A 20,119-nucleotide genomic window follows, 5' to 3' on the forward strand; every position below is an offset into this window, starting at 1 on the left:
TCCCACCGGCCACGACAGATCAATGGTCCAGATAGGCCGAAGGGCCAGAAATTAAAAGCATTAAGCTCTTGAGTGGGCAGCCACTTGTCTTGGGCACTGCCTCTCATCGCTCTGCAGGGAAGGCAGCCAGTAGCCTGGAGCCCAGCACAGCACCACACACCCCTCCCCTTAGGGCTCTGAATCTTGCAATTCAGGATTCCCACTAAACCCCAGCTTCTCGCTGTACAGTCAGGTGCAAGGAGGAGTCTGACTGTTCCAGAAGCAGCATGCGGGAGTCAAGGCCACCTGGGGACATGTTTTTCATTTGTTTTGAGAAGGAAAAGGTCCTCAGGGGTTGCTGTTCACTGTCTGGGGCCTGCCCAAACCTGTTTGGGATGTCCAGGCCCCTTGTTTATCTCTGGTGTCAACGCCAAAGCCTGAGCCCACTGCCCCTCCTGAGTCTCACCCTGCCAGCCCGAGGGATCCCATCTACTTCCCAGTCTCTGCTCCCCATTCCAAGGCTAGACTCCATAGCAGGACCTCTTACCCTGGGTTGGGACAGGATGTCCCGGCTCTCAGGATTTTAGGCAAATCCTGGTGGAAATGTTGAGAGTGATCCGGTTGCTGGTTGGCCAATCTAGGCAATGCTGGGGCTGGATCTCAGAGTGGGCCTGGTAACTTTATTCTGAGGGCCAGGAAGACATTAATGTGGATAGTGAGAGAGAAGGCTGTGGAACCAGCTGGGAGGGGACATCCATCTTTCTTGCTCTATGACAAGTCCTGTTTTGGGGGACCCCAGAGATAGGCAGGAGTATAGTTGGGGGGGTACTGCTGAGGGCTACCTGGATTGGCTTGCCCCAAGATCCATCTCAGTGGGTGTGGGGAGAAAAGGTGGGGACCCTGGGCAGTGCTTCAGAAGACCAGGGCAGCACTGGTCTCTGGGGGTGCCCTGTGCGTGTTGCCCATCACGTTATGACCCTGCTCCACTGGGCTGACTGTGGGTCGCCAGAGTCCCCACTTTATCTGCCCACGGCCCACCCCCCATCCCCTGGCCTCGCCACCGCCTGAACCCCCTCCCTCAGAATGCGCTGCGCTCGCTGAGCCGCCTTTTCACTCCAGCCGAGCCAGCCAGAGGAGAGAGAGAGAGAGAGAGAGAGAGAGAGAGAGAGAGAGAGAGAGAGTCGTGCGCGCGAGAGACGAGAGGAGAGGAGGAGCGGAAAGGAGAGGAGCGGAGAGAGAGGAGCTGAGAGGAGCGGCGGCGGCAGCGCGGAGCCTCCCCGGACAGCGGCGCGGCGCGGCCCCCAGCAGCTCGCGTGGTCGTTGGAGACGCCGCGGCCGCCGCCCCAGCCCGGCCTCGGTGCCCCTCGCCACCGGTTCGCCGGTGCGGCCAGGATGAAGCCGGGGCATGGCCGCCGGTGCCCCGTCACCTGCCGCGGGGAGCGTAGAGCCTGTGAGTAGCCGGATCCTGTCGGGCGCCTCTCCCTGTCATCACCATCGCGACGCGCGAGCTGGGGGTGGGGGCATGGCCTGGGGAGGGGCGCTCGGGACCCCGGAGCGAGAGGCGGGGCTGGCGAGAGCTTGGGGCTGCAGGGCAGAACAGAGGTCGCTCTGGGAGGGGTGATGCCCTTGGGGTCATGGGTCCGGGCGAGGGGTTTTCCAATTTCCTCGGGGACTGGGGTCCAGGAGCTTGTGCCCGCCCGCAGGGGACCAGGAGGCGATTTTGTGAATGGAAAGGCCCGGGGTCAGGCTTGATGGAGACGCCGGGGAGTCCCGCGCGTGGCGTGACCATGTCGGCAGCGGCGGAGGCACAATGCCCGGCTCGGGGAACTCCCCGGCGGGGGAGGCCGAGGCGCACGGAGATCCCGGCCCGCGGGTCGCATCTAGGGAGGCGGCCCAAGCTGCACGCAGGCCTGAGGGAGTCCTGACAGGGGTCCTTTTTTTAGAAGAGTCGCTGGAAAGGTGGAAGACCCTGAGGAGCTGTGGGAAGGAATGGGTCCCCAGATCCCCAAGAAGACCAGGGCCCAGGCGGCGCGGAGTGCGCGGGGGCAGAGCAGCGGGGGCGGTCTCGCGCAGGGCCCTCCAAGGGGCGGCAATGGGGGAGACTGGGGAGTGGCTGAGCCAGGTTTGGGGCTGCCTTTTCCGAGCTTCGACTGCCCCCCCCCCCCACACCGGTGCAGCCCGGCCGGGAAGCCACGCCAGGGCACCTGGCACACCCCTGGCAGCCCAAACTTTCTGCCCTAATGCCTCGGAAAGCAGCGGGGCTTGCCCTCGAGACAGCGGTCTCCTGCGGTGTCTCAGGGCTAGCGAGGCCGGCAGTTGTTGGGGGCTTTGGGTCGCAGCCTCACTCCTTACACCGCGGCGCGGAGCCTCCCCTGGCGCGTGGCCCCGCAGTGCACCCAGTCTGTGTGCGACCGAGACGCGGCGACCAGCGTGCTAAGCGGCCCGGGGATCCAGGGTCTCACGTGGAGTGGGGGGTGGGATGTTTCCGGAGTCTGCTGGCCGGGGCCTAGCGAGGTGCATCGAAACTCCTGGATGACCCAGCTGTCTCTCTTGTGCTCTCGCTTTCAGGGACTCTTTATTTAATGGTCACTTTTAAAAGGACTCCCGCGGGGCCGCTAGTCCCAGGGCGCGAGACACAAGGCGGTGCAGAGGGCTGGGGCGGAGGGATCCGGCCCTGGGAGAGTCCCCTCCTCCGGCAGCTGGAGCTGAACTGGTTCTTCCCTCGGGCCGGCCAGGTCGTTAATTTCCTGCCTATAAAGCCGGCTTGGATGCGGACGCACTAGGCGCGCACCCGGGAGCCCAGGGCACTTAGCGCGGAGCAGGTACGGGCTAATGGAGTGGGGTCTCCTGTAATGAGGTCTTTTAGCCAGAAGCCTGCTTTGGTTTTACTAGTCTGCAAAAAATAATGAAAAGAAAGTATAAACATTGCGGCAGAGCGTGCTCATTAAGTGTGAATCGCGGACTCGGGGCGGATGTCTTAATTAGGCTGCGTTGTTAACGGGGATATTACACTAATTAAAACCAGACCCTCCAGGTGAGCGAAAATTGTGAAGGGAGAGGGGGAGAAAGTTGTAGGGAAAGCGCGGGCTGATGAAAGCTGGGGGCTGGCGGCGCGGAGGCCGCTGGGTGCTGGCAGGTGGGGGCCGGGGAGGCTTTGGGGGCGGAGGGGCGCCTTTTTAGGGCCTCCTACCCCGCCCTTGCCCTCCTCCCCGCCCTGCGAGCCAAAAGCTCCCTTGGGCGGGTGCGTGAGAAGGAGAACGGAGGCTGCCACCCCCGCCCCTCCCCGGGGACTGGAGGCCTCCCTGCGTGGGCGCCGGGCTCGCCGCGCACTCCTGGAAGCAACGCTTAACCCCTCATTTCTCGGCTGGGAGATTATTCTGGGAATGCTGAGCTGTCTCTAGGAGGGTGAGGGAGTGGGCGAGGTGGGGAACCCCAAAGGTTAAGGAACAGAGGAAAAAGGCCGAGACAGCCTGGCTTGGTAGGCAACTGCCTGCCAGGAGAGGGGTTGATAGTGGAGCGTGGGCTGGAGCCACCAGCGTTTTCTGGCCTGAGTTCCCCGTTTCTAACAGCAACCTCCCCCTTCTTTCCCCAACTCCTCGCCAAGAAGGAGCATTGTCGATCGCCCTGGTCTACCTTCCCTAGGGGCCAGGGGACGAGAAAGATTTGCGTCCACCTATGGCCTAAGTGGCCTCAGCAGAAGCCGAGTCTGAGAAAGTGCCCTTAGGCTCGGTCCCTGACGCTGCTATGCCCCTGGTGCTAATGCACTGTCCGGTGACCTAGGGCCGAGCGGCAGCGGGGGAGGATGTATTCACTGTCCTTCTGCGGGGACCAGAGGCTGGGCTGAAAGAAGAGGGCTCTGCCACGCAGCTTGCCGCCGGCCAGGACCAAGGACAGGGCCAAGGCGCGCGAGGCACAGACCTAACCCATCCCCCTTATGGGGTGGGGTGGGGGGGGAGGGCAGGGCTCTCTGGGCACATCCAGCCTGGCAGCCCAGGGCCAGCAAAAAGGTAATTACAGCGAGAGGTCTCCTGGGTACCATTAAGGGAACAGGCCTTCTGTCCTGTTCCTGCCACTTCTCAACCCTGAATTAGGCGAAATGAAGAGAGAAATGAAGCTCTCAGTATCTAGGGATGCACTAAGCACTGGAGTAGTCAGAGAAAATGCCATTCCCAGTTCTGATCTTGACCTTGGCCACTGTGGTTCAGCCTGGTGCTGCTTCTCCCCTGAAGCCTTCTTTGCCTTCCCACCCCCAGCCTAGCTTCACCCTTGCCCACTGCCCCTTTGCTCTGCCTGTACAAGTTGCAGGTACCTTGCTCCTAAGGGCAGGATCTTGGCTGATCACCACCCCCCTCCGCCCACCCCAGTGCAGAGCATTATCTGAGTCATGCTTGTGGGATTAGAAGGGACAGCATGCACAGTGGCACTGGCGTCCCACCCAGAGGTGCTGGGGACGGCGGGGGCAGCGAGGGGCAGAGAACATGTCCGTGGGCACGGAGCGACCATGCTACGTGGGAAATTGAAATGTATCTCAGCGGCTGTGGCGTGGGGCTCACCTCTTCCGGCCCATCCGTGTGCCTGCAATCCTTGGTCGGTTGTCTTTCTGTATTTATTTATTTCCTCACTCTGGCTCGATACTCTGTTATAAAGACAAATGGAACCTGACACACAGCTGACATGCGGTGAGGAATTTTTTATTTTTAAACAAGTGAAGGGAAAAACCATCTTGAAAGTTTCCGCCTTCCACAAAGATGCTTTTCCTAGGGAGCCTGGCTCTTCCCAAACCCTCACTTGTAGGTCCTGCTTCTGGCCCAGGCATGGAGTGGGTGCATCTCATTTGCCCCTACATCTTTTTGATGAGCTGCAGTTTCTCTCTTTATTCTTTTAGATTTTTGCAGCCTCATGGAACATCCAGGTGGCCGAAGATAGTGGGCCAGGGCTGTAGCCCAATGGTGTGAATGCCTGCTTAGCATCTCATTGTCTTCTGTCTCTCCCAAGTTGGCTGCTCACAGAGCCGTTGTGGTTTCTTTCTTGTTTATGATATTCTGGTTCCACCTCCTTCTCTTAGTGTCTCTCTCTTTCCCCCCTCTTGCTTTCACGTATTTGTGTGATTCTTTCTTGCCATACCTGAGAGACTGGTGACCAGGTGCGTGGTGTGAGGAGTAGAGTGATTTCTCTGCAGTTGGGCCTGGTCTGTGTTGGGTATCTACAGACAGAGGATAAATACCCTTCCTTAAAGAAATGCCTCCTGAGCTGGGTGTGTGATGGTGCGTGCTTGTCATCCTGGTCATTTGAGAGGCTTAGGTAGGAGGATTACAGATTTGAGCCCAATCTGGTCAATTTTAGTGACTTAGAGACCCTGTCTCCAAAGAAAAGTGCTAGGAATGTAGCTCAGTGCAAAGGCCCTGGGTTCAGTTCCTAGGACAAAATCAAAATGAAACAAGACAAAACACAAAATGAAACAAACAAAAAAACCCTGCCAAAACCAAAAACCACAAAAACCTCGTGGCCTATACTGATGTGGCTCACACACCTTTCTGGTGCAGCACACTTAGTAAATTAGTGGGCTATTACAGTTTCTCCAACGCTTAAGCTGACACCAAAACATGCCTTGAAAGGTGACTTGAGATAATAAAGAGTATAAAATCTGTTACTTTATTTGAAAGTGTTTTGTCTGGCAGCCCCGGGCAAGCTCACAGACTGTAAATTGCACTTTGCAAAGTGGTGCCGGAGTCTGGAGGGAAGGGGCAGGGCTGAGCGCCTCTCCTGAGGGGATGGGGGGGGTCTCTTTGAGGGTCCACCAGCGGGCAGGTGCCCATGACCTGGGGAAGGACTGTGGACCTTAGAGGTCTGCAGATGTGCTGCGCTGCGGGGTGGAGCGCTTGTGAGCATACTGACCAGCATGACGACAGAGGTGTAAATGTCTCTGTTCTCCAGTAGCAAAGCGGAGCAGGGCATCCTTTCTGGGCCTTGGACCTTTGCCTGCTCTGTGCGAGGCAGCCTCCATTCTGTGTGTCAGCTGGTCACCCCCATTCTCTGGGTCTCAGCAGGCAAGCTCCGAGGGGCCTTTCCCGCCCTCTTCCTTCCTCTTGTGGCTGCACCCAGCCAGCTCTTTTTTTTTTTTTGCTTAAAGCATCGGCAATGGAGGCCTTTCCATCAAAGAGTCAGAGAGAAAGAGACAGCCAAACCTGAGGGAGATGGGCTGCCTGTGGAGGGTCCCACCGGCAGGGGCACAAGCTGTGGGCTCTGGGAGATTGTTGGAAGCAAAAACAAAACAAAACACCTCATCTTCCTTTGTCTCTACTCCTGCATGGCCAAGGGCCAGCTCTTGCTGGTGACCTTGGCCAAGAGGGGGCTTGTGACTTGTGTCATCCCACGCTGGGGTCTTCAGGATTTACAGTTTTCTCTGAGGACAAAGAGCAGAGAGGTCCAAATGATTGCAGGTTTTCTTTTAAGGTTCAATTATCGAAGGCTGGAACAGTCCCAGAAGAGAGGGAAGGAGGGAAAGGTAGATATTTTTAGCAGAACTTTACCCACTTATCACTTCACTCAGGGGCTGTGCCGAGAGGGTTCTCCCACGATTCCAAGAGAGCTGCATGGTGCCTGGCCACCTCCTCCCTCCCTGCTGCTGTTCAGGGCTCCATGGGGCCCCATTCCTAACCCAGGATGTCTGCTCTCTGCTCAGGGACTAGGTCACCTTTCTGGCAGGGTGGGGCAGTGCCTGAGAGCCTGGGGAGGAGGCTGATGGTCAGGTTTGCCTATTTTAGTCCTTTTTCAAAGCCAATTGTGTTTCAGATGCCGAAGTTGCCTTGATCCTGGCAGCTGCTCTTGCCAGATCCTGTGGTTCTATCAAGTCCTTTTGCCGGGTGATGGTTGAGAACATAATGTGTACCTCACGAGCTAAAGAGAGATGATTCTGCTGTGCCTTTATTTCTCTAAGGCATCTTGTCTCGCTTCAAACTTTTCCACTGCTCAAACAAATAAATAAGGGAACAAAAGCAACCCAGGCCCCCAAACTCAGTCTCTTTCTTGTAGGGCCACTGAATCAAGTTGTGGAGGCCGTGGACTGCACAAACCTAGGACATGGACACATTTCTAGGTGCGAACAGATAGCACACACAGGCTGTAGCCCTGCTCTCCAGTGTCTCCTTGTCCATGATGCCAGCTGAGGTGAGGAATGAAGATAGTAGGAACACTGGCCCTCTTGAGTCTAGGTGCCTCTCCTGCTCCTCCTCCTCCAAGTTCCCCAGGCGAATGATGGCTCCTGGGTTGGGCCTTATGTGACAGAAGAGTTTTCCTTGTAGGCAAAGATAATGAGAACACAGAGAAGCAGGCTGTTCTCGCCAATGAAGTCTTTTTATATAAAACCGTCTGTTGAAGCTGAAAGACATGAAGTGTACTTGTATTAAAAGGGTGGATTCAATTTAGAGAAAGATTTTAGGAGGCGGACGCTCCTAGGCACATGGAGAACTAATTTGTCACTAAACCTTAATAATTCAAAATCCTTACCAAATGCAGACAAAATGTTTATCTTATGGTCTACAGAGACAATAACCAGTATTTCCTGGAGCTTTGTCCTGGGGATGCAGAGCTGGTTCTGGGATCTGTACGTGAGAACTTCCAGGCACCATGGCATCAGACCATTGGGCGTGGACTTCTTTTCACCTGACCTGTTTCCGTTCCTATCCTCATCCTGGGGACAAAACCCCTGCCACCCACGCTGTCAGGAGGAAAGGTTTATATTGGCTGATGCTTTTATTCCCTCGTTAGCTGGCTCCAGGGCAGGGCCACATAACAGGAGGGCACAGCGGAGGAAATGCTGCTCGCCTCATGGCAGCCAGGAAGTGGAGAGCAAAGGGACACAGGCCACGTGTACAGTGACCCAGATGCCGCCTCCCATCCACAGGTCAGCCATGGCGCAGCTGTGGTTCCATCCTCTTCCCAAAGGCCTGCCACGTGTGCACGAGGCTCTGTCTCCACCAGTGGTATTAACACGACTTTTTTTTTTTTTTTTTTTTTTGGTAGAACCGGGGATTGAACTCAGGCCCTTGCACTTGCCAGGGAAGTGCTTATTCCACTGAGCCATCTCCCCGGCCCCTTAACACGACTTTTCTAATATTTGAGCTTGCTGCCTGCACCACTGTGTCCGCAGGTGCCCATCGTTTGCTGATCTCAGAGAATAAAAGGAGAATTGAATGTTGCGCTGGCTGGAGGGTATGGGTAGGCTCTTGATGGTCTCCCTGAGGCACTGGCCCCCTTGGCCTCGATGCCCAACCGTGTGACACATCACCCAGTTAGCTCGGGGAAGAGACTGTCAAGGGCAGCTTCCCTGAGATTGTGTGGCTCAGCCCCTCCCTGTGCCTCTCCACTGATAGCTTTTAAGAACCACTATTCCCCGCACCCTGCCCAGGACAGCCCTGTTTACACACGCGTTTAAATGGAACACAGCTTCTGAACACGGCTGAGCAGTAACTACCTTTCATGAGGTTTCTGAGCCCCTTGTGGACAGACACTGTACCTGTCAGCAGCAAGAGTGGACCAGGCCACCTTTGCAGGCTGGGCAGGGCCAGCATGAGGCGAGGCTTTGGGGAGTAGCAGGATTGCCCGTGGCATGGGCTGGAGAGGGGACACAGACCTCCCAACTCTGTCTCCTAGGGCAGGTGCTGAGACCTGTTTTTGCTCAGCTGGGACACAGAAACCGTGCCCTAGGCTTAGGCAAGGAACAGCTGTTCTCTCTGCAGCTATGGTGTGGCTACCACCAGGCGAGGCTCAGGCCTGAGGAAGTGGTTCTGAGCTGTTTCATGACTGCAAGTAGATGACGTCATTTAAAATGACTCCAGGGGAGGCTGTGGGGCCAGGGTAGGGACCACTGTCCCTGTAGGGGACTATCACATTTTCCTATAGGCAAGGAGAGGGCGGGCAAGGGGACCTCATGAACTGGGGGACCTGGAAGGTCTCCAAGGAGGAGCCCAGCACCTCCCACTCTCAGGCACACGCCGTGGCCAAGCAGGAAGGGGTGAGGTCTTGACTGGGGTGTTGTAGAGGCAGGAATCACCCTGGCCAGGGTGTGCAGGGTGTGGTGGGGTTCCAGTCTATGGTGTGTCCCCAAGAGGACCACTGTCTCCTCTCGTGCTACCACTCCTGATGGGGGTCAGAGAACTACAGAGAGAGGGGGATGGCAGCAAGTGCCTTTGCCCTTGCGGGGGACCTGCTCTTGGGTTAGGAGAGGCGGGCCAGGCCAATGCCAAGTGATTTTCTCCTATGGAGAGGCTGAGAATCATGGCCCTCCTTCTCCACCCTCCCCAACCCCTCTGCGCCCATGGATGGCTGCTCTGGCCCTTCCCACTCAGGCTGAGCAGCTCCATCTCACCCTGCCTTCAGCTTGGAGATGCTTTTGGATCTTGGGGCTCTGTGCACAAAGCACCGAAGCACCGATTTGCAAGGCCCATTAGGAGCGCACAGAAAGCCTGCACCGCTTCTCTGGAATATTGACTCTCCCTCATTGATGCAATGCCATTAAGTATGGCTCGGGGGCCTAATGCAGGGACAGGCGGGGGAAGCCAGAGCCCAGGGGGCTCCTGCTCCAGCTCCCGTAGGCGGCTCGGGTGGGCCCGGGACCTACGCCCTTCCCGGTTGCCTTTCTTCCAGCAGCGTGTTATGGAACCAGTAGTGCTTGCTGTGGGCCTCAGAGTGGTGCTCTACAAGGGTGCGTTCATCAAGTATTTTGGAATCTTAGCAGAAAAGGGGAGTGCTGGAGAAACTTAAGGTGAGAATTATTGTTGTCAGTGGTGTAATATTATAATCAACACGCTCAGGCAGCCAGCATTCTAGTGAGCTTTATCGGGTGGGAGTCTGGTATGCTGACAGCTTTGTACCTTTAGCTGAAAGCCTAGAGGAAGGAAGGAGAGAAGCCTGTTACCCTTCTCCTGATTTGTGCCGCTCCAGCTGTGGGATTGGGGGCAGCGCTATAGGAGGATGAAAGGCGATCTTCCTGCGTGGCCTTTTTTCTTTCTTGACAGCAGATCTCTCCCTAAGACAGCAGAGAAGGATGCACACAGGACTAGCATTCTGCTGCTCTGCCAGCATCTGCCAGCCTCCGACTTTCTGCAAGTTTGCCCTTGTGTTGGGAAATACATGTCTAGCTATTTTTGTGCATCAACAGTATTCCAGTAATTGGCATTTGCTTCCTTACTTGTCCGTGCTCGAGCTACCAAAGGAATGTTGTAGAGGTCTCCCCTGGTTGAGTTCTCACTGTAAAATTAGGACTGTCTCCTCAGAAGAGACAAAACCAAATAGTGGAATCGGCATTTGCATGTTAAAGACTCAGTCCCACTCTTCCTTGTTTTTCTTTCCTTGTCAGAAGCCACGAAGGAGACTGATTTTAGGAGCCCTAATGTCTCTCCCTTCCCAAATATGTTTTGCCCAAATCCTGAGAAGAAAACTCACAAGACTAGTCTTGGAAAATTGCAGTTCCCAAGGACAGTTTTTCAGAAAGTAATGAGCATCGGCAAATGAAGGCTATAAAGGAAGTCTTTGGGTAATAATCATAACTGCAATGCCCGCCACTTTGAGAAGCATCGATGTATACTAAAATTACAGAAAATAGCCATCTGCTGCAGGGAAGGAGGTCAACCTGGAGGTGGTGGCTGAGCCTCTGAGCTGCTCAGGCCCATGCTGCTGCTGAGGCCATGCGGCTCTAGCCATTGGACCCTGAGAGAGGTCCCTGGGCTCCAGTCAGAGCCAGGGATGATGGTGAAGTTTAGAGGGCGAATGAGTATCATTCCTTCCACTGCAGGCCTCTCTGCAAGGGTTGCCTATGCATTTGGATGTCCAGCACTGTGGCCCCCAAGACCTGGCTGTCTAGTGACCCCAGAGGGTGAGCTGTGCAGAGCTTGGACCCCAGACTGGTGCCTCCTGAGAAGCCACAGCCGGGACTCAGGCTCTAGTAGGAGCATCACTCTGCAGCCCTTTGGAGTCTGAGCAGCAGGATGCAGGCCACATGTTCCCCTCCACACCCTCCTTAGCTTCTTACCTCATTCTACTCCCCCAGCCACCCCTTCCTGCCACTGCTTCCCTCCTGCTCCTTGAAAGCTAGCTGTGCTGGCAGGAGGGCGAAGCGGGGCTGGCAGCCGGAGGTCAGGCAGCGTGGAGCTCTGCGCAGCCGGGAGGAAGGATTTACGGTCCCTGCCTGCCCTCCCAGCTTGATGGACAATTACAGCCGCGCAGGCTTGGAGGAGAGCTGTGTCATTAAGAGTCAGGATGGTCAGAATAAATCAGTCACCTTCACTTAGATGGCTGAGCCAGGCCTTGTTCCCGGGCCTTCAAGGCAGGAACCCCTTGATGTGGGTTAGAAGGTTCTGGAACAGACCGTGCAAGGATCTGACATACTCAGAGCTACAGCTGGGCCCTAGGGTCTCCTCACCAATGGAGCTCATGCTGTGGGGTGTTGGGGGGAATTCCAGGTAGCACATCTGTGGGGATATTTGTCCCCCTAGCATCTGGCCATGATGAGATCCATGGGTATGAATGCTTAGGACTCGGAAGCAAGCAAGTTGTATGTGTGCGTGACGTGGGTGTAGGTGCACAGGTATGTACAAGGGGGCACGCATGAGTGCCTGTGTCCCATGTGGGCCAGTGCATGTGCATGTGCATGTGTATGTCATGGGGTTGTGCTTGCTTTTTGGACCCAGAAAGACTCCCTTGTGTCCCTGTACCTGGTGGCCCTCCTGCCAGGCTGGTAGGAGCACGGCCCCATGGTCTTTTATTTGTTCTGAATATTATTTCAGCTCCTTGAAAACTCTGGCTATCTTTTCGGGGAAACTTAGCCCGTGCAGAAATGAGATGCCTGTACTCGGCGGCCTCCCGCAGGCTAATGGGTGAGGTGATCCCGAGTGGGAGACGTGTCATTCCTAGAAGCACACTTCATTTCCTGTTTCCCCACCTCCTTCTCCGCCTTGTCCACCTCCCCACAGAGGCCTGGCTTCCACACTGGTGACAGAGCCTCGCCACGTGAGCTGCGGGCTGTGGCATTTGCTGTTAGTCAGCCCGCCAGCACGCCAGGCCTTTCATTAACTTGGATACTACTATTATGAGCGCCGAGGGCTGAAAGGACCATTTAAGATTCTTTTCCCTTTAAAAACGATTTCTCTTTTCACAGCCACGGAGCCCAGCCTTTGCCACCGCAGCTGTGACAGAGAGCCTTGCTGGCCGCCAGGCACTTTCCTGAGCTCCCACTCTGACCCACAGGCAGCAAGCGTGCTGTGTGGGCTCATGTAGGCGGTGGGCCTGTGCCACCATTGTTCTGCCTGCGGTGGGGGTTGCAGCTGTCCAGGCAGGCTACAGCGCCAGCAGGAACTGCCTGCAACTGCTATTTGGCAGCTGACAGAGGACAGTGTGCCTGTGTACATGTATGTGAGTGCACATGAGCACACCCACCTCCACAGGCGAGGTAGCCCTTGGTGGTGACAGCGGCATCCAGCTGTCTCCTGCACAGACAAGGGCTGGCGGCCGCAGGACATGGGCTGCCACCTGCCCCCATGGGGACCTCCTTAGCCCTTTGAGGAGACCTGGGTATTTCTGTGTGTGAGGATGGAGTCACCCTGTCACCTTCGTGTGCACGCATGGGCTCCTGTGTATACGTGCGCCCATGCGCCCACACTTGCGTATCTCCACTGCAGAGGCTGTGTATGGGAACTTGCCTCCCCCCAGTCCCCTAGGAATCCCCTGGGGTCTGGATCGCGGAGCAGGTGGGCACGTACAAGTAGAGTTCTCCCACCTCCTGGGGGCTCCTGGGAGTGCACTGAGTGGTGGGTGGGAGATTGGGGAGGAGGCACCCTAACTCGTACAGGAGGGGATTAGCCCAGCATCTCCCTGCAGGAGCAGCATGACCCAGAGACTTGTGCCTATGACTGAGCAGAGAGCCTAGCAAAGGCAGCTGGAAGCCTGGGGCTTGCCCTGAGACCCCAGGCCCCAGACCCACCGTGGCCCTAATGGTGTCATTCAGGGGGCTTGTTATTTTAGAGGCAAGGCAGTGACCTGACCTGCCTGAGCACCGCATATAACCACGCAACAATTCACAAACTGTTTGAAACTTCCCTGAAGTTGCCATGGTTACTTGCAAGGCATGCGCATGCCTAGGTCTCAGTGGCTCTAGGCGGAGGCTCTTGGAGTAGGCATTAAAGCCCACAGATGATGCACCCTCTCAGGTGCCATCCAGCTGAAGGGCCTGTGGTGCTCCAGCTTCTAGGAGGGAAGGCACTGAAGACCATGGGGATTTTCCAGGGCCGTGGAATGTGAGATTCTGATGTTGCGCTTCTGAGATACTGGAGATGGGATTGGTCTCCCACGCTAAAATAATTATAGTCAGGAGAACAGAGAATACATCATTCTAAGTTAAGGTCCTTAACAACAGAATGTGTGTGTGTGTGTGTGTGTGTGTGTGTGTGTGTGTGTGTGTGTGCACGTGCGCGCAGTGTGGCTGCCTGCTGCTACTGGCGTCTTCTCTGAGTGCCCTTTGTACCTGGCTCTTCCTATGGGGACAGCAGTGGTCTGAAGCATCCTACCCTGCTGGCCAGCCTCCAGCTGAGAGTCCTTCCTGCTATGTGGGTCATGTGCAGGCGATGCTACCTGGGCTACCTGATTGCAACTTTCTGCAGGTGGCTTTGGAGAACACTGTTAATGAGGGACAGTGATGGCGGGGTTGAGTGGGGGGAGAGGTTAGGAAGCAGGATCAGGGTCCTTTTGGACTGGAGTCCTCCTCAGGTAGTGGGGCTTCAGAAAGCCTCATCTGTCTCTGGGGCTCTGTTGGGAGCCTCAGGGTACCCACTGTGTGGCATCAGCCTGCATGGGAAGAATGGTCAACCGGAAAGAGAAGAGGCCAGAGGGTACCTGGGGGCCACCTTGTGGGTTGTGACCACCTCTTCTGGGAAGAGTGGCTGGTTGTTTTAAGGTTAGGGGCCCTGCAGCCCCAAGGGCTTGTGGAGGTGTTCACTCCCTGCTGTCCTTCCTAGCCTGTGTGAGACATTTAACAGGTAACAAAGGCTATAGAGAATGAGTCCAGTGGTACTGTCCAGGTGGGGACTTTGGTGACAATCTTCCTGCCCCTTCTTCTTCTGCTCACCTCCTCTTGGAGGAATAAGCTCTCCGCCAGCCCTGGTCCTGGGTCCCAAGGCCCCACAGCAGCTGTGAGAAGAGCAGAGTGCACATTTTTGGCTGAGGATCTTCCTTCCTTTTCCCTAGAGCTGCATCCGGGATAGAAAAGCCGCTGGAATCCTGTCAGAGGACTGAGTTTCCCTTACCTTCTCTCCCTACCAGCTTTCACTCATTCCAAACGCAAACCCCCGGTCCCTGGGCACCGCCAGCTGGTAAGGTCCTGCCAGAACCAGATTCCCACTTTAGGCCAGGCTTGCTTTTCTGAGTCAGGGGCATTTTAGCAGCAAGCCGGGCGGTGAGTGTTGACCGTTGTGTGGGCTTTCAGACAAACGTGGGAGCCAGTGGTGCTGGGGCTAGTGCATTTCTGGGGAACAGTCTAGGAGGAGTATGTGCTATACAAGGGGGGTGAGAGTCTGTGGTGACCAGGAGCTCCCCCCAGAGCATCCAAGGAATGCCTTGACTGCCTGAATGATGGCCAAGGCCTGTAGGAGACTGCACAGGGCACAAAGGTCCGGGCCTTTGTCTGAGTCAGGGGCACGTTTGCCATGCGTGCCTATCCCAAGGGCCTTTGAAGGCATTCTGCAGCCCCACTTTGTCTCTCGCATGTTTTTCTGGGAGCTGTAGTCAGCACTAATAAGGGAGCCCAAAGAGTGACATATGTGGGTGGAGTAGTCTTCTTCATTAGCCAGCTAGGTGGGAAGAACAGTTCAGTCTTGCTGTCTTCAGGGCATTGTGGATGGCCCCTTCCACCTGGAAGATTCTCTATCAATATTTGGGGGATGCCGGGGGCTGGGTGGGTCCCTGTGCTTCAGGTGCTCTGTCTTGGCTGGCCCTCAGGAGCAGCCAGGGAGTTTTCATGCTCTGAGGTTCTAGAGGCTCTAAGGGAGACATGTGGGAGGGGTGCAGCCCTGGGCCCCCATTTCTGCAGCATCGCGCCTGCTGACCAGAAGAGTAGGAAAGCCGCTGTGGTTTCCAGGCCAGAGGGGATATAGACATTGGTTCTGCCTGTGGCGCTGGCAAGAGCAAGGTGGTGCCCTGCCGGTTGTGCTGGGTTTTTCGTCCAGCCCTGTAGGCCTCCCTCCCCCTCCTTCAGGAGTGAACCTTGGCGTGTGCGCAGTTGTCCTGGAATCAGAGTCTGCTGTCAAATAGAGCAGAACCCCTCCCTCCAAAGTTTCTCAGGCGCTCAGGGCTTCACCTGGCATGGTGGCCTGTTCCCTGCCTGGTGTGTGAGCCCTTTCTCAGGGTGGCCCACTATGAATAAGTCCCCTGCAGTGCATGGCGGCTGAAGAAGGCAGGCCCAGCTCTTTGCAAGTGCACTGGCTCTGGGCAGCTGCTGTGGGTGGTGTGGAAGGCGTCTGCGACACGTTTACTTAGGAAAAGAAGAGTACTCACCAGCCAGGGTGTCTTCATAGCCAGCCAGAGGGGAGATGCGCACTGTCTCGTCTTCCTCTCATGCTCTGAGCACTGAACTTGGAGCCTGACACACAGTAGGTGCTCAGCGTGTCCTTGGGCTTTGGGCTGGGTGGTGCCAGGCTCCGCATGGGTCGGGTCCTGGGCCAAGGGAGAGGAGACTGCTCAGGGGCCTGCGCAGTGGAGCCAGTTTCTTTCTGGTGAACCGGATGTTTGGACTGGCTTTGTGGGAAGGGGGCAGCTCTATTCAGTGCTGATGACTGCAGCAGGAATGGGAGGCATCAGTCCACACATCTCAGGGTTTGTCATTTGTCAGGCAACTCTCAGCCACCATAGGTGCCAGCATGTTGCAGCAGTGTCCTCTTCAAGTGCTGAGGAGGTCACGCCCTCGGGCCTACTGTGTGAGACCCAAGGGACAGAACAGCACGTGGTTAGCCCAGGAGTCCTGGATGGGGACGCTCACGGCTGGAGTGAGCCATGGGCAGCACAGGAGTACATCCCCCATCTTCTGTGGCTCCGTGAGGCTGCCCAGCTGCCTGCCTCTCCTGCCTCCTGACTGAGACCCTCAGGTGGGCCCCCTGCCTTTCGGCAGAAGACTTTGAACATGCCCTTTGATGTCTATGGCACGTGGCTACAGATGCCATAGTGACACATTTTTTATTTTTAAAATTTGGTACTGGCCGTGTTGCTATCCCAGAGGACCTGTCAAGTCCTCCACACTCAGCCATGGGCCAGGGCCTGAGGGGCTGCTGCTGGTGGCTGGTGATCATCACACTCCAGGGTCAAGAGGCAGCAAGGGCCTTGGGAGGGGCCCTGGCTGACCCCACGTGAGAGCTGACCCCACAGGGACTGGTGGGGAAGATGAGGGGCCTGGAGAGGAGGTGGTTGGTGGGATCGAGGATGGGGGCTGTTTGTTCCTTCTCTGTCCCTCCTGTGGCCTGGGAATTTTGGGAGGGCAGGAGCTGTGTCTTTGATTCCTCATTCTTCTCTCTTCCGTCTACTCCATGTCCTTTCCTCAGAACAGTCTGGAGTGAAGGGCTCACACCTTGACCAGTGGGTTCTGAGGAGCATTCTGGCATCAACTCTGCTCTTAGCTCTGAGATCCCTCCTGACCCTAGTAAAAAGCAACAGTGAGAAGGATGTCACCTGTTCCCTCTCTGTACATGGTGGGTGCTTAATGGATGTTCTAAAGGTTCATGAGGGCTCTAGCTTCGCTCCTGAGAACACAGATGGAGACAGATTTCCCCCTCACATGTACCCTCCCTGTCCCTGAACTCTGCTACCACTCACCTGGCTTGGGGGAGGGGTTGATGGGTCCTGGCGCCCAGACCTGGGCTCCTTGCCTGGCTCAGGACAGTTTTGGTTCCTGTCCTGGAGCCTGCTGGTGCCATCCTCTCCCAATTTCCTCTCCTGGCCTCAGGACCGGGGCTCTGTGGGACACAGGCTCTAGGCCAGAGCTAGAGACCTTCTGTCCAGGGTGGGACCTGTGTCTGTGCCAGGTGTGGCTGCAGGCTCTATGCTGCTTTTTCCTCCTCCTGTCATTCAAAAATCAAGATACAGAAGAGGAAACTGATACTTGTAGGGGATACGGTCACATCTCAAAGTTATCCGTAGCAATCAAGCCATGCTGGTTCCCAGAAATGAGATAATTTGGGAATTCCAGGGAATTAAGGGAGGATTCCCCTCTGGGTCTCCCCAGCTTCGGGCCTTCCCAGAATAGCCCCCTCCACACTCCCACCCACCCTCCAGCCCAGGGGAGATTTCTGGTTATGTCAGGGCAGAGTGACCCGGTTCTGTACTAGAGAGGAAGCTTATTAGTATTAAGGCCTAACAGCATTAAAAAAGCAATCTTTGCAAGATTGAGGCCACTGGGGAATTGTAGATTCTCAGCCAAGACCTCATTTAAGGATTGGAATAAAACTCGACACGCATGTGCGGACGTGCACATGTGTAGCAATGCTTGTGAGACAATAGCGACTTAGCGTGAACAAGACTGAGGGGAGAGAGACCCAGGAGCCACTGGCCTGGGTGTGCCCTGTTCTGCCCCGTCTGATGTGGGGAGGGGCTTGCAGGGAGAGGATGCCAACTGAGGAGGGCTGGGAACACTTGAGGTCTCTTCTCCAGGGTCTCCTTTCTGTACCTGAACCCCTCTCTAGAGCAGACACCCACTCAGCTGCAATCAAGCCCCACAAGCACCTACCCTTCATCTGGGAGCAGCCACCCTACCCTGGGGGTTGCATCTATCTCTAGTCCTTTGCCCCCTTCCTAGGTGCAGTTGCTACTGGGAACCAGGCTGTGGCGGGTGTATCCCAGGGCAAGGATGGGGTGTAGGGGTGCCTGGCTTTCTGCGGCAAGGAGAAGGCTGAGGAGCGGAAGTCTAAGATGCCGTGTCATGGAGGAGAAGGTTCTGGAGGTGTGGAAGATGGCAACATTTCCCTGCTCCTGAGTTCTAGAGCCAGAGCAATCCTGGAAGAGGGAGGGGGCTGGGGGCAGGGTATGTGGGATGGCCATTGCCTTCTTTGGGATCTTTGCAGCAGCAGTCACCTGGGCTCTACCCGTTAGGCAAGAGGTGTGCAGTATTTGTGGGCCTGTAGCTGTTCTTTTGGCAGTAGCATTGGTCATGTGTATGGTGTGTTGCCTGCCTCCAGGAATTCGACAATGACAGAGTAGTAGAGTAGTGGGGACAACACTCAACTGCAAGGTGAAGGAAGCCCCAGAGGAGATGGGGCAACCTGGCTACACATGTGTCTGCAATGGACACATCTTGTTGGTTTTTGGGGTCGCTGTGCTCTGAGGTCTCTCTTGGGTCTTTGCTAGCAGGGAGGGGGCTTCACTTTCCGTCTTAGATCTTCTGCTGGGTCCCTTGCTCCTGGAATGGGGGGAAAGCCTAGGGGAGGGGACAGAGGACAGTGCCTGCTCTTCAGGGCCTTGAGCATGTCGTAGACACATAAAGGACACTCTTGTAGGTATCAGAAGTGACTTGTCCCTCAAGGTGAGGGGTCATGGGCCAGGTTGCTGATCCTGTCCATGTTGCTGGGAGGTGGGGACACCAGGCCAATTCTGAGGAATCTGCTGCCATCTTCAGACCCCACCCGAAGAGGTTCCTTCCTTGAAGGTTGGTTTGAGGTTTGGCATGGGGTGTGCTTAGCCCTTGCTGATGTCATTCCCTGCTGACATGGCAAAGCGCACACGTCCCCCAAGGCTGTGGTGATATCTCTGCCACCTCGAGGAGCCATCGCAGGACACTCAGATGAGACGGGTGGTCAGATCTGCACATGGTCCACTGTCAGCTGGAAGCACGCCCCCATGTCCTGGACCTCCAACTCTGCTTCTTGGAGGAGGCATCTCCTTCCTGGACCCTGCGAGGATGCACTGTGATGTGGGATTCCCTGCATGTGTCCTGACACCGAGAGACCCATCAGGCAAGGCAGTTTGCATTTCAGGCCAATTAAAAAAAAACAACCAAAAAAAAAAAAAAAAAAAAAAAAAACCAAGAGTGTTGGGAAGGAAATAACAGTCCCGAACTTGGCAGCAGACAGACTGTAATTTTTGGAAGCTTCTTTGTGTGAAGAGCAAGTTTCCAGCTCCACAGGAACATTCATTTGCCCCCTAAACATAGAACAATTACATGCAACCCTTCTCAGTTTCGGTGGCTTCCTAGAAGGATCTCTAGGAGACTCCATGTTGGGGTCTTTCTCTACCCTGGCACCCTGCTCCCTTGAAAAGTCAATATCACCCCCATCCCAGGGTCCCTGCTGGTACCCTGGTATGCTGTCTTGGTATCTTTCCACTCCTAGGGGTCATTGTTCTGGGGATTAAAAGGATCAGGACAGTGAAGAAGGAATGGGGCCTGCATTGGGGATTGAGAGTCCTCAGGAGAAGATTGGGGCGAACTAAGGTATATGAACTGGTGAGGAAGCACCTTAGGCCTGAGTTTCTCCCTGGGTGTCCACACCCTGGGGCCATGGTGGGGAGCAGAATGCAGAGCCTCCCCTCATCTGTGCCCCCTTCTTTCTCATTGGAGCTGAGGGCTTTGTTGCCAGATGCTGTCCATCTGCAAAGACCTCTCACTGTGCCACCTCCTTCCACCAGGTTCCATTGCCAATACTGGCATCCATGGTGGAGCTGATGGCCTGCCCAGGGGCCTGGGTCTGGTCCAGTGTGACTGGCATTCTTATCAAAAGGAGACCTTGGGACCCAGGAACACCCAGAAAGAAAGGAGAGAGGGAGAAGGTGGCTGTGGGACTGGGGTGACGTGGACACAGCGCAGGACCAGCCAGGCTTTGTCAGCAGTGCCTGGGGTTGGAGCGAGGCCTGGGATGGCTTCTATCTCAGCCTCAAAAGGAGTTGCCCTGGAGAATCAGCACCAGCACCCAGATAGTACTGCAAGTCCACACTGCTGTGCAGAGGTCCCGTCTGTGTCTGGGACATACACTTCCCCACACCCCATAGATCTAAGCACAGGACAGGGCTTTCCAAGGGGATGGTGCCTGAGGTGGGGTCTCATGCATGGGGGCTCTGCTCATTTCTTGGGAAACAAACTGCAATGGTGTGTGTGTGTGTGTGTGTGTGTGTGTGTGTG

The 20,119-nt window shown here is 55.9% G+C and overlaps 1 protein-coding gene across 4 annotated transcripts in view; it reads left to right on the forward strand.

Annotated features, from left to right (window-relative positions):
- Nucleotides 1–1,296: 1,296 nt before the first annotated feature.
- The window catches only part of Rbfox3 (RNA binding fox-1 homolog 3), a 406,036-nt gene continuing 387,213 nt past the window's right edge, over nt 1,297–20,119 (forward strand). For all 4 annotated transcript variants that reach the window (XM_004639517.2, XM_004639518.2, XM_023699282.1 and 1 more), the window contains exon 1: nt 1,297–1,429. The gene's annotated coding sequence lies outside the window, so the exon portion shown is untranslated. The remainder of the gene's footprint in view (nt 1,430–20,119) is intronic.

Source organism: Octodon degus, unplaced genomic scaffold (genome assembly GCF_000260255.1).
Source record: "Octodon degus isolate 3935 unplaced genomic scaffold, OctDeg1.0 scaffold00112, whole genome shotgun sequence".
NCBI classification, from domain to species: domain Eukaryota; kingdom Metazoa; phylum Chordata; class Mammalia; order Rodentia; family Octodontidae; genus Octodon; species Octodon degus.